Here is a 14,484-nt window from a genome sequence, read left to right as displayed (position 1 = left end):
GCAAGCTGGTCTAGAACTCCTGACTTTGTGATTTGTCCACCTCAGCCTCCCAAAGTGCTAGGATTACAATCATGAGCCACCACACTCAGCCATAATTTCTTTTTGAGACAGACCCTTTCTCTGGTGCCCAGGCTGTAGTGCTGTGGTGAGGTCTTGGCTCCCTGCAGCGTCTGCCTCCTGGGTGCAAGTGATTCTCCTGCCTCAGCCTCCTACAGGTACCTGCCACTACGCCAGGCTAATTTTTTGTATTTTTAGTAGAGATGTGTTTTACCAGGTTGCCCAGGCTGATCTGAAAGCCCGACCTTGAAGTCCAACCACCTTGGCCTCTAAAGCACTGGGATTACAGGCATCGGCCTCTAAGCCCAGCCTAAAATGTTTTAAAAATGTAAATCTTATTATACTTCTTCTGCCTCCACACAGTTCTTAGAGCCATTATTTACCTCTTTAAAGGTGTTTTTGCTGGGAGTGGTGGCTCACATCTGTAATTTTATCACTTTGGGAGGCTGAGGTGGGTGGATCACCAGAGGTCAGGAGTTTGAGACCAGCTTAGCCAACATGACAAAACCCATCTCTACTGAAAATACAAAACTTAGCTGGGTATGGTGATGTAATACATGCCTGTAATCCCAGCTGCTTGGGGGGCTGAGGCAGGAAAATTGCTTGGATCTGGAGGTGAATGTTGCAGTAAGCAGAAACGACACCACTGCTCTTCAGCCTGGATAACAGATAGAGTTACATGTTTTTTAAAAAAATGTAAAAAGAAAAGAGAAAGAGGAGGTGTTTGGTGGCTCAGGTCTGTAATCTGACTTTGGAGGTTAAGGCGTGTGGATCACCTGAGGTTGGGAATTCAAGACCACCCTGACCAACATGGTAAAACCCCTTCTTTAAAAAAAAAAAATAGAAAAAAGAAAGAAAGAAAAAATAGAAATGTGGTATGTATACAACATGGAATATTATGCAGCCATTAAAAAGACTGAGATAATACACTTTGCAGCAACTTACATGGAGCAGGAGGTCATTATCCTGAGTAAACTAATGCAGGAACAGACAACCAAATACTTCATTTTGTCACTTCTAAGTGGGAGCTAAATTTTGGGTACACATGAACACAAAGAAGGGAAGAACAGAAACTAGTGTCTACATGAGGGTGAGGGGGATTACCATAAAAAACTACCTATTAGGTGTGATGCTTACTACCTAGGTGACAAAATAATCCATACACAAAACCCCTGTGACATGCAATTTGCCAATATAATAAACCTGCACATGTACCCTGAGCCTAAAATTAGAGTTTAACAAAAATTTAAAAGAAAAATATTAAAAATCTAAAAAAGAGAAAATAATAATTATTTATTTCATGTTTTCATTTTTATTCTTTACTTTAAAAATTTTTAAGTTGATTTATATTTCAGACAGGTCCTCATTCTGTTGCCCATGTTATAGTGTAATGTGAGATCACAGCTTGCTGCAGCATTGACCTCCGAAGGCTCAGGTGATCCTCCTGCATCCTAGAGTAACTGAGACCATAGGTGGACACCTCCATGCTTAATTAATTAATTAATTTTTGAGACAGAGTCTCACTCTGTTGCTGAGGCTGGAGTGCTGTAGCACAATCTCGGTTCAAGCAATTATCCTGCTTCAGCCTCCTGACTAGCTGGGATGATAATCCCATGCCACTACACCTGGCTAATTATTATTATTATTATTATTTTTAGAAGAGACAGGGTTTCACCATGATTGCCAAGCTGGTCTCCAAATCCTGACATCAGATGATTTGTCAAAGTGCTGGAATAACAGGTGTGAGCCACTGTGACCTGCTGCCCAGCTAATTTTTATATTTTGTAGAAATAGAAATGTGATTTTCCATGCGGCCCAGGCTGGTCTCGAACTCCTGAAATCAATGGGTTCTTTCACCTCACACTCCCAACGTGCTGGGATTTCAGGAGTAATTCTCCACACCCAGATTTTGTGTGTGTGTGTGTGTGTATGTGTGTGTGTGTGTGTGTGTATACATAAATTTTCCCTAATTATTATTATTATTATTTTGAGACAGAGTTTCACTGCATCAGCTGAGCTGGAGTGCGGTCTCTTCTCACTGCTACCTCCACCTCCTGGGTTCAAACGATTCTGTCTCAGCCTCCTACGTGACTGGAATTACAGGAGCCCACAACAATGCCAAGCTAAGCTTTGTGTTTTTATTTTCTTTTATTTTAAGATAGAGGTTTCATTGTGTTGGTCAGGCTGGTCTTCAACCCTTGACCTCAGGCAATCCACCCACCTCAGCCTCCCAAATTGCTGAGATTACAGGAGTGAGCCACCCTGCCCATCTTAAGCTTTGTAATTTTAGTAGAGATGGAGTTTCACCATGTTGGCCATGCTGGTTTTGAACTCCTAAACTCAGATGATCAGCATGGATCACCCCTGGGCCTCCTAAAGTGCTGGGATCACAGGTGAAAGCCACCTTGACTGGCCATATTTTCCTAATTAACTTGTGACCCAGAAAATCCTATTTGAAATCTGCCATCTAGTGTGGGCATTGTAAAATGACACATCACTGGACACAATCCTGTAGTTAGGCTAAGACTTCTCTAACTGACACCACTATTAAAACGTATCAGCATTGGCCTGGCATGGGGGTTCAGGCCTGTAACCCCAGCACTTTGGGATGCTGAGGTGGGAGGATCACCAGATCAGGAGATCAAGGCCATCCTGGCTAACATGCTGAAACCCCGTCTCTAAAAAAAGAAAAAAAAAATACCAAAATTTCAGCATCAAATTAGATTAGCCATTAAAGTAATGTTAAATTTGGTTACCAATTTTGTTTTAGTCACAGTTTTAGGCTGATAGATAGATAGATAGATAGATAGATATAAGTATATTGACATACAGGGTAGATTTTTTTTTTTTAATTCGGCTTGGAACTTTTGATCAACCTGATATGCTTTAAAACAGCAAAGTCAGCTGGAAAAATGGTGGCTCACAACTGTATTCTCAGCACTTTGCGAGGCCAAAAAGGAAAGATCGCAAGTAGTTCGAGACCAGCCTGGGCAACACAGCAAGAACCCTATCTATAAAATAAACAAAAATGAATAAATAGCAAAGTATAAGCTATATTATAATTAATCAATTAATTTTTATTCATTTATTTTTGGGTGGAGTCTTGTTCTGTTGCCCAGGCTCTAGTGCAGTGGAATTATTGCAGGAGTGGCAGTGGGAAACAGGTCTCTCGGACACCGTATATTGAAGGAAGGAGTTTATTCAACCTGGAGCAAGGTGACATATTTGCCTAATAACCAAGCTCACCTAACAAAAGAAGGTTCCTTCTTTTTATTGGCTTACACTTTAGATGTTACACGTGGAAGAATCTTAGGTTTATAGCTTAACATATGAAAAGAGTCTCTGTTTACAGTATTAGAAATTACTTATGAAAGGGGTTTCAGTTTACAGTCAGGAATTACCTATGAAAAGGGTTTCAGTTTACAGTCTTAGGAATTACATATGAAAAGAGCTTTGGTTTATAGTTTTAGAAATAAAAACAGGAAGGTTACAGTTTTAGGAATGAAAAAGGGAAGTTGATCTGAGATGCCTGGGTCTCCCTCTTCATCCCCTCCCTTTGAGACTCTCAGCACTTTATAAAATTAGTGAGAGGTCTCACTTTCATTCTCACTTTCCAGATTTTCTGAAGAAAACGACCAATAATGTTTCATATAATATACTTGTGATGTCACTTTTAGGCTAACTACAATAGTGATGAATCCCCTGAAGGAACAGAGGCAGTAGACAAGGGAGCAGTAAACAAACACCTATTATTATTAGAACACTTATGATGAAGGTTTTGAATCTTCCCAAGGATGAGAACAAACCTCCAAATAAGGACTCAGTGTTAAATTCGTGCCACACCTGTACAGGCACGTGTGCCAGTTTGGTCATGTCAAGTACAATATCCTCCACTGCTTGCCCCTGGTCATCTATGTGCAGACAGCAGTTGGTTAGACTGAATTTTCCCCAGACTCCTCCTTCGACTGCTAGCAAATAATCTAGAGTCGGTCGGTTCTGGTAAATCACATTCCTCATTTGAATTTCTTGTTGAGCCAATAGGAACAGAGCTTTGCCCATTTCATTGAGTATTTCCAAAACAGCCTGCAACTGGATAATCTGGATGAGCATGTAAATAGGGGTCCAGTATTCCTATGAGTCATCCTCAGCCCATGTGGCCAGCCTACAGTACTCAGTAATTCTCTCCAGTGGCCACTCATCATTTGTCCAATTCCCTAGTTTTAGGTCTCTCTTCTCCCTATCGGTGTAAACTGAATGCCCAAACAGCTCACCTATCTTAACAGATAATAGGAAGAAAGAAAGCTTAATGATGCCTATGACACAGCTACCTGTCCATCTGAAGGATTACACACCTTATATTGAGTGTCATTATATAAACAGGTTCCCTTCTGTGTCCCCATGTATTTATAAGAACTGCAGGACAAAAGAGTAACTTTTACATCCTACCTGGTGTACATACTGAGGGCATTCTTCAAAATTAGTTAATGTTCCTACTGTGCAAGTCCAAATGCTAAGAAGAGCAAGTCCCACAATGAATCTCCTCATGCTTCAGCCATGTGTGGACCAGCCAGCTTCTGGGATGAGGCTGGAGCAAGGTTTGTTGTCCTTTTGAAGGTGATTCTGCAGTCCTTGCCTTGGTCTAAGTCTCAGCTGTTGCTGGTTTTCACACGACTGTGGTGGATTCAGGCTGGGATTCCCTCTACCTTCACAGCTGTGGGATTGGTCAGGATCAGGTCTGAGGTCATTTTCATTGTGGCTTTAGAGGGGCTGTACTCCCGTCCTCTTTCCACACGTGATTACCTACTGAGAAAGGGTGAACCGGGGAGAAAAAGGCTTACCAGACATTTTTTATTTACTTAGGTTGAAGTATCCTAAGCAACTCTCCTTAGAGCTGGTAACTAGCATCCTAACTGAATCTCTCCCTACTCCCGAGGAGTTCCTAGGAGTGCCCAAAGTAGGGGAGGAAACCTATTTTATAAGACTTAAAAGGGGAATAGCCTTTTTTTTTTTTTCTAAATGGAGTGCCTCTAATTTTGAATAACCCCAAGGGAAGTGCATGCACCCACTCTAATCTTGTTTCCTAAACACTTTCCCTAAGCTGTTTTTGATGGTCCAGTTCATTTTTTTCCCACTTTTCCAGAACTCTGAAGTCGGTAGGCAGTGTGCAGTTTCCAGGTGATACCCATGGCCGTTGCTGTTTTCTGGACTAATACTGCCACAAATGCTGGTCCACTCTCTGCTCTGATGTGCTGTGACAGTCCAAACCTAGGGATAAGATCTCGAAGCAGCACACAGGTTACTTCATGGGCTTTTTCAGTCCCATCCAGAGTATGTGCACACCAAGACCAACAAATACTTATGTCCTCCAGACTTGGACATTTCAATAAAGTCTACCTGGAGATCTTCAAACGGAGCTGCTTCATAAGCTTGAATTCCAGGGGAGATAGTTGGACCCTGCCTCACGTTGTGTTGCTGACATGTAATGCATCACTGTGCCACAGTTTTGGTCAAGGTTGCTAAGTGTGAGATGTAAAAGTACCGGTCCCACATCTTTTCAAGCGACTCTTGACAAAAATGAGTGGCCTCATGTACGGCTTGTACAACTGCGGCCCCCAGCAGCTGTGGTTCTGCTATTCTTCCATCTGGCAGTTGGACCCATCCTTCTTTAATCAGTTGCCCCCTTGTGTCTGGAGAAAGTCTCTTTCCTTCTTAGAGTAAGTAGGTATTAGATCAGGGATCTGGGGAATCAGTGGGGCTGTAACTGCTATTCGGTAGGGGACAGATGCTGAATTCGCTCGTGAATTTCCCGGGGCCACGGAGGTGTGGGCCTACTGATGTCCTTGGCAATGCATGACTGTCATCCTCCAGGGCTTCCAGACTGCTACTAGCAGCTTCAAAATTTCATGCTGATACTTTATTTCTTTTTCCCCTGAAGTTAACAGGCCTCTCTCTTTGAACAGTGCTCCAGGTACTTGGAGAGTCAGGAAGGCATATCGAGAGTTGGTGTAAATATTTACCACCTTATCTTTACTCAGCTCTTGGGCTTGAGTTAAGCAATGAGTTCAGCCTTCTGAGCTGAGGTGCTTTGAGGCAGGGATTTGGCCTTGCTTCCAGTGTCCAGAGTTACCACAGCATAGCCTGCACATCTGTCCCCTCGTTGATTGACAAAGCTGCTCCCATCCACATACAACTCCCAATCTGCTACTGTCCATGGCTGATTCTGAAGATCAGGCCTGCTGGAATAGACTGTGTCCAGAACTTTAACACAGTTGTGTTCAACAGGACCCTCTGACATTGAGAACAAAGTGGTGGGGTTTAAGGTGTCACAGAGTTCAATGGTCATAAGGGGATTTTCACATACCAGGCCCTGGTATTTGGTCAGCCTAACATCTAACAACCAGTGGTGCCCTCTGGTATTCATTAGAGTCACTGCCGAGTGAGGTGCCTTGATACTTAAGTTCTGTCCCAGAGTTAGCTTATCTGCTTCTTGTGCTAGCAGAGTAGTTGCTGCCAGGGCCCTAAAGCATGGGGGCCATCCTTTGGAAACTCCATCCAGCTCTTTGGAGAGGTAAGCTACAGCCCTGGGCCAAGGTCCTACTGTTTGGACTAGGACCCCAACTGCCACTTTTTCTCTTTCTGCCACATATAATGTGAAGGGCTTTGTTAAATCAGGCAGCCCCAAAGCTGGAGCTGACATTAGTTTTCAGTTCCTGATAGGTCTGACGCTGCTGGGATTCCCATTCAAAGGACTCCTTGTCTCCCCACTTTTTCACATCATAGAGGGGTTTGGCTAGTACTGCAAAGTTTGAAAATCCACAATTTACAAAACCCACCACTACCAGGAGCTCTCTTGCCTGCCTTTTAGTCTCAGGTTCTGTCACTTTGCAAGCGGCTTGCTTCCCCTCTGCTTCTAAGCTGCATTCCCCCTTCAGGATGGTAAACCTCAGATACTGCATTTGCTTTTTGACAAATCTCGGCTTTTCTTATAGAGACTTTATACCTACAGTCCTTCAGGTGCTGAAGTAAGGCATTTGTTTGTGCACCCAACTGCCATGGGGTGTCCCAGTAGAAGGTTATCAGCATACGGGGGCAGCATGCAAGCAAGAAGCTTCTGGGGGGTGGTCACAGGCTGATGCCCCCCGAGGAGGATGAAAGACTTTTTGAGCCCCTGGGAAGCTTGGTCCAGATGTATTGAGTGGTTACACCTGCTTCTGGGTTTCTGCCATTGAAATGCAAATATTTTTTGACCCTCTGAGGCCAGTCCAATGCTAAGGAGGTATTCTTGAAGTCCAATTAAGTAAACCAACTATCCTCTGCTGGCAATAATCCCAACTGCGTGTATGAGTTGGGTGCAAAGCCACACAAGCCCTGCATGGGTCTGGGTAATAATGTCAGTCTTCTGCTTCTGGCTAGAAAGGCTCCACTCTCCTTCCCAAGGGACAATGAGAGCCTGGATGATACCTGCCTAAGACAATTTTAGCTGCAGGGAATCTCCTTTTTGAATGGGATAGTGACCCTTTATTTACACAACAGCTTTTGCTGGGGAAGGGGGGCAGGGACAGTCCATTAAGTACAAGAAAATCTGTTCTCTTAACACCTTAATAGCTTTAACAATATTGGTTCTGTTTTTTTTCATGGGGGGTTATACACAGCTGTCATCCAGACTTTGGGCCTTTTGGGAGCATAAGAATCTGGCCCCCCTCTCCTTTAGTTCAGTGGCCCTTCTATTAGATTGAACAGAGCCCCTTCACTTTTGATCTGGATCCTCATGCTTAGGATCACCCTTTTTTCATATTAACTGTGGGCATTTTTTTCCAATGTCTTATTTTTTGACAAAATGCATACTGATTGTGTTGCAACCTCAGGTGGGCAGACTGTGGGGCTTTCCAGGAACTCCCCTTTTTCCACACTCTTGGGGGCATTCCTTTAATAGCAGCAGCTATCAAGTCAGCCTTCTGTTGAGCCTGACGTTCCCTTTCTGTATGATTTTCCCTCTGGCTTACCACCTCTTGGTTTACAAACTCCTGGTTAGCCACTTCCAATAACTGAAGTATTCGTACATGCAAATCTTGCCTGTTTCTGCCACTGCATTTGCCTGGACTTGGGAGTCCACATTTCTCGGCAGCGAGGGGAATGGTGGTTTCTAGTAGTCTATCCCTTGGCAACTAATACAGTCTCTGCCTGCTCTCTTAGCCACTTCGGAGGGTTCAAAACTAACTGCAACCACGTGTTTATGTACAGAAATTGATCAAGGTGTTTTAGCTGGCCGTATGTAACCTCACACCTTACTTTGAAGACAAAAGACCTGTCTAGGGTCCCCTCTGGGGGCCAAACTACCCTAAATGCTGGCCAGTCTTTCCTACATAAAACCCTTAATTTCTCTGATGTCTTTATAGTTCCCAGTAAATCCTTTCTTGAAATTTTTCAGCATGGTTTCTAAAGGGGTGGACTTGCTATGGGAGCGACCCATATTAACATTTCAAAGAAACAATTCCCACACTTAGGAGAGTGTTAGTTCACACACAGCAGTTCCCAACTAGCAAGACGCAGCACAGAGCACTCTCTGATTTACATTGACCTTGAGCAAGAGAATTTCTAGTCAGTCTCTCCTCTCTGGAAGCAAGTTTCAGATAATCCAATGCGTGGAAACTTAGGCTGTGTCTCCCTGGGGTCCCGGGCGATTGTTTGTGGGAACTGCCTGGAAGGTCACGGTGGCCCCACTGTGCTGTGGTAGGGGGAGGGCTTCATTCTTCCCTTCCCCCACTCCCACTCTGGGCGATCATTCTGGGTTGATACTCTCCTTTGGCAAACTTTGGGCATCACCTAGTGACCACTGTTACTCTGAAAACTGAGGCCTCATAGAGGAAGAACTCACTCTGACAACCCAAGCCTCAGGTGGGAAGAATGCTCAGGACACCTGTGAACAGACTGGGGCAACTGTGTCTTGTCCACTGCCCCCACCCCCACCCCCACCCCCATCTCCAAGATCCTCCCTCCCTTGTTGCCTAGGGAATTGCCATTCTGATCACTGGGTCTCATTATTCTTTGAACAGATCAAAGGAATTGGGCCAGGCGCAGTGGCTCATGCTTGTAATCCAAGCACTTTGGAGGCCAAGGCGGGTGGATCACCTGAGGTCGGGAGTTCAAGAGCAGCCTGACCAGCATGGTGAAAGCTGGTCTTTTTTTTTTTTTTTTTTTTAGAAAAAAAAAAAAAAAAAAAAGGAATTAAGAGGCCAGGCGCAGTGGCTGATGCCAGCCTGGAAGATCGTGGCAGGTGGATCAGAGGTCAGGAGTTAGAGACCAGCCTGGTCAACATAGTGAAACTCCCGCCGCTACTGAAAACACAAAAAAGTTAGCAGGCCGAGGTGGCGCATGCCTGTAGTGTAGTCCCAGCTGCTCACTCACTCAGGAGGCTGAGGTAGGAGAATCACTTGAACCCAGTGGGCGGAGGTTGCACTGAGCCTGGGTGACAGAGCAAGCCTGCTTCTTGAAAGCGTTAGAATGAGGCTGGGTGCGGTGGCTCACACCTGTAATCCTAGCACTTTGGGAGGCTGAGGTGGGTGGATCACCTGAGATCAGGAGGTCAAGACCAGCCTGGCCATCATGGAGAAACCCCATCTTTGTTTTGTTTTGTTTTGAGACAGAGGTTCGCTCTTGTTACCCAGGCTGAAGTGCAATGGTGAGATCTCGGCTCACTGCAACCTTTGTCTCCTGGGTTCAGGCAATTCTCCTGCCTCAGAGTCCTGAGTAGCTGGGATTACAGGCACTCGCCACCATGCCCAGCTAATTTTTTGTATTTTTAGTAGAGACAGGATTTCACCATGTTGACCACGTTGGTCTCAATCTCTTGACCTTGTGATCCACCCACCTTGGCTTCCCAAAGTGCTGGGATTACAGGCATGAGCCACCGTGCCTGGCAACAAACCCCATCTTTAAAAAAACAAAACAAAACAAAACATCAGAATAGAATATAATAGAACACAACAGAATTGAATAAAACAGAATTGAACAAATGAATGAATGAGTTATTTTTCAGGAACAAAAGACAAAAATAAAAAAACCATGGTGACACCAACCTATGCTTCTCACCTTTTGAGGCAGCAATGACGTTTCAAATTATGTGTAATTTCTTGTTTTTCTACATTTAATTTAACTTTATTTTTATTGTTGATATTGCTATTGTTGTTATTTGAAACAGAGTATTCCTCTGTCATGCAGGCTGGAGTGCAGCGGTGCAATCTCTGCTTACTGCAACCTCTGCCTCTCTGGTTCAAGTGAGTCTCTTTTCTCAGCCTCCTGAGTAGCTAGGATTACAGGCACATGCCACCATGCCCAGCTAATTTTTCTTTGTTTTCAGTAGGGATGGGGGTTTCACTATCTTGTCCAAACTGATCTCGAACTCCTGACCTCCTGATACTTCCACCTCGGTCTGGCCTTTCAAAGTGCTGGGATGACAGGCATGAGCCACCACACCTAGCCATCTTCATTGGTTCTAACTGGAAACTTTAGATTCAAGCCACACCTCGTTCTATGTCACAGAAGGACTTCTTTATCTTGCTGACTCAGGAAAGCCAGGCCCCTTGTGATCCATTTCAAACTGAAAGCCACCTCATGTTTGGAAAATGGATCTGCTCCCAAGTTCAGTGGAGGAATGTGGTGTGTAGGATGAGGGACTCTGTTCCTTCTGATGTGGTCTGCATGGTGGGGCCTGACGCTGGCCATAGCTCAGTGTGGACTGATGGCTTCCTCTACCATGGGATCCACCATCCCCACCCTGGAACACAGGCCTTGACAGATTCTGGACCTTCCTGGTATTAAGTCAGGCTGGGTGTGGTGGCTTACGGCAGTAACCCCAACACATTGGGAGGCTGAGGTGGTAAGATCTCTTGAGCCCGGGAGCTCGACCCAAACCTGGGGCTACAGGACCAAACCCTGCACTGCGTGCCTGTAGTCTCAGCTACTTGGAGGCACTTCACTCTGGGTGACAAACAGACCATGTCACAAACAGACAGATGGACGGACATGTTTGAGACCATGTCACAAACAGACAGATGGACGGACAGACAGACAACAGGTATATTATGTTCTTCCCATGGCAGAAAGCAAAACTAACATAATACAGCATTTAATTTTTTTTATTTAAAATTTTAAACTATTTTTTAATTAATTTGGAGCCCAGGTTATGAAACCAGCTAATGTTTGTATTTTTGTGGAGATGAGGTTTCCCCATGTTGCTAAGGCTGGTCTCAATCACCTTGGATCATGAGACCCACCCACCCTTAACCTCCCAAAGTGAGGGGATGACAGACTCCAATTATTATTATTACTATTATTATGATGTGTCCCTTGTTTTTAATCGTGTGTCTTCCCGTGAGTTTCATGGCAGAGTGTTTGACTGGCTTCTTTAAATTTATTCTATCCTGGGTGGGCATGGTGGCTCACACATGTAATTAATCCAAGCATTTTGGAGGTGGGTGGATCACGGGGTCAGGAGATTGAGACCATTCTGGATAACACGGTGAAACCCCATCTCTACTAAAAATACAAAAATCATCTGGGTGTGGTGGCACATGCCTGTATTCCCAGCTACTTGGGAGGCTGAGGCAGAAAGAATTGCTTGAAGCTGGGACAGAAAGGTTGCAGTGAGCCTAGATGGTGCCATTGCCCTCCACGCTAGGTGGCAGAGCAAGACTCTGTCTCAAAATCAATAAATAATTTCATTCTTTCGTTCATTCATTCATTCATTCTAAATAAATGTGCAGGATATCAGCGTCTGGCCTCATGGACTCTGAGCTGTCTAGTTCCGTGCTCTGTCTATTGCAGGGCTGTACATATAAGGAGTTAAAATTTTTAATCGTCATGTTGCAAACAACTTATTTTGTTATATGTAAATACTCACATGTACCCAAAACACAGAAACAGCTCTTGTATTTTGAAACAACTCTTTTAAAATGTGTCTTAGGCCTGGTGGGTGTGCCAGTGGTTCTTTTAGGTTTTGACCTTGATCAAGAGAATTTCCAGTTAGTCTCTCCTCTCTGAAAGAAAGGTTTAGATAATCCTGTGTGGAGACTTAGGCTGTGTATCCCTGGGGCCCCTGTCAGTTGCTTGTGGGAACTGCCTGGAAGGGCACGGTGGCCCCACTGCGCTGTGGTGGGGGTAGGGCTCCACTCTTCCCCTCCCCCACTACTACTCCAGGCGATCCCAATTCATTTCGGGTTGACACTCTCTATACTGGTAAACTTCAGGCATCACCTAGTGGCCACTGTTACTCTGAAAATCGAGGCCTCATGGAGGAAGAACGCACTCTGAAAACCAAGGCATCATGGAGGAAGAATGCTTAGGCCACCAGTGCACAGCGCGGGGCAACAGTGTCTTGTCCACTGCCCGCACCTCCACCCCCCCATCCCATCTCCAAGTTCCTCCCTCCCTTGTTGCCTAGGGAATCGCCATTCTGACCACTGTCTCTCATTATTCTTTGGTCAGATCAAAGGAATAGGGCTGGGTGCGGTGGCTCATGCCTGTAATCCAAGCACTTTGGAGGCCAAGGTGGGCGGATCACCTGTGATCGAGAGTTCAAGACCAGCCTGACCAACATGGTGACAGCCCGTCTTCAAATAAATAAATAAATAAATAAGGCCAGGCGCGGTGGCTGATGACTGCCTGGAAGGTTGTGGCGGGTGGATCAGAGGTCAGAAGTTCAATACAAGCCAGGAAATTGTGGTGCAATCTCATCTCTATGTATTTATTACGTTAAAATGAGCTATATGTGGCAGCACATGGCTGTAATCCCAGCGATTCAGGAGGCTGAGGCACAGGAATTGCTTGAACCTGGGAGGTGAAGGTTGCAGTGAGCTGAAATCTCACCATTGCACTCCAGTTTGGGCAACAAAATGAGACTCTGTCTCAAAAACTTGAATGAAATAAAATGAAGAAGCTGGGAAAAACATGAAATAATGAGGAATTACATAGAAGACATTAAAAAAAGACCAAAATTAAATTTAGATGAAAAATAAAGCCTGAGCTGAAAATACACTGACTAGGATTAACAACAAATTAGATGCTGCTTAAGAAAGATTAATCAGGGCTGGGTGCGGTGGCTTACGCTTGTAATCCCAGCACTTTGGGAGGCTGATGGGGATGTATCACGAGGTCAAGAGATTAAGACTGTCCTGGTCAACAGGGTGAAACCCCTTCTCTACTAAAAATACAAAAAATTAGCTGGGCATGGTGGTGACTGCCTGTAATCCCAGCTGCTCAGGAGGCCGAGGCAGAAAAATTGCCTGAACCCAGGAGGCGGAGGTTGCGCTGAGCCAAGATCGCACCATTGCACTCCATCCTGGGTAACAAGAGCGAAACTTCGTCTCAAAAAAAAACAAAAACAAAAACAAACCAAAAACCAAAAAAACAAACAAACAAACAAACAAACAAACAAACAAAAAAAAAAAAACAAAGGGAAACTCTCTCTTTCTCAGACTCCATCTTAGCTTCTACATTTTAGTTATTTTTCCACCATTCAGTATGTAACCAGAGTATGTCGCTGGGGCAGGCTGACACTGGGCACCTCCCGAAATGCATGTGTTGATAAGAGGCCCAGTTAAGTGGTACCAGCAGAGCCTCAGAATGCAGGCAGGTGCCGTCCAGTGCCCAGAGCCCCCATTACCTATATAAGTTGTATGTCTTTTGTGACAACTTTACTCCTCACACCTGGCACTGTTGTATTTCTCGTTTACTAGTTTATCTTTGAACTTTTTGTTTACTCTGCTATTGTGAAAAATATACTTCAGCTAAGTTCCCCCTTCCTTTTAAATCTAGGTTATAGAAGACCACCTAATATATTCTTAGGGGCCGAGAGAATTTTTGGCGTCAGCCACCTCTCAGTCGCTGGCATAATAAAGGACTCATAATTCAATCTCAGAGTGTGATGCATTCTTCGACTCGCTCGAGTACAACAATAAGGTCTTCTTCTTCTTCTTTCTTCTTCTTTCTTTTTATTTCTTCTTCTTCTCCTTCTCCTTCTCCTTCTCCTTCTCCTTCTCCTTCTCCTTCTCCTCCTCCTTCTTCTCCTTCTCCTCCTCCTTCTCCTCCTCCGTCTCCTCCTCCTCCTCCTCCTTCTTCTTCTTTTTAATCTCTCACTCTCTTTTTTGTTTTTCACCTGGCTTAAAAAGACACCCATTGAAAGTAAAAAAGATAGAGCTCCTTTCAACAATTTTATTGATTTAGAGACAGTGTCTCACTCTGTCACACTGGCTGGAGTGCACTGGTGCCATCATAGCTCACTCACTGCAGTCTAGACATTCCTTGGCTCAAGAGATTCTTCTGCCTCAGCCTCCAGAGTAACTGGGACCACAGGCATGGGCCACTGTACCCAGATCATTCATTCATTCTTTTATTCATTTATTTGAGATGGGGTTTCATTACGTTGGTCAG

This window comes from Saimiri boliviensis, chromosome 3 (assembly GCF_048565385.1).
Source record: "Saimiri boliviensis isolate mSaiBol1 chromosome 3, mSaiBol1.pri, whole genome shotgun sequence".
Taxonomy (NCBI): Eukaryota; Metazoa; Chordata; class Mammalia; order Primates; family Cebidae; genus Saimiri; species Saimiri boliviensis.
Note: the sequence above shows the minus strand (reverse complement) of the source record.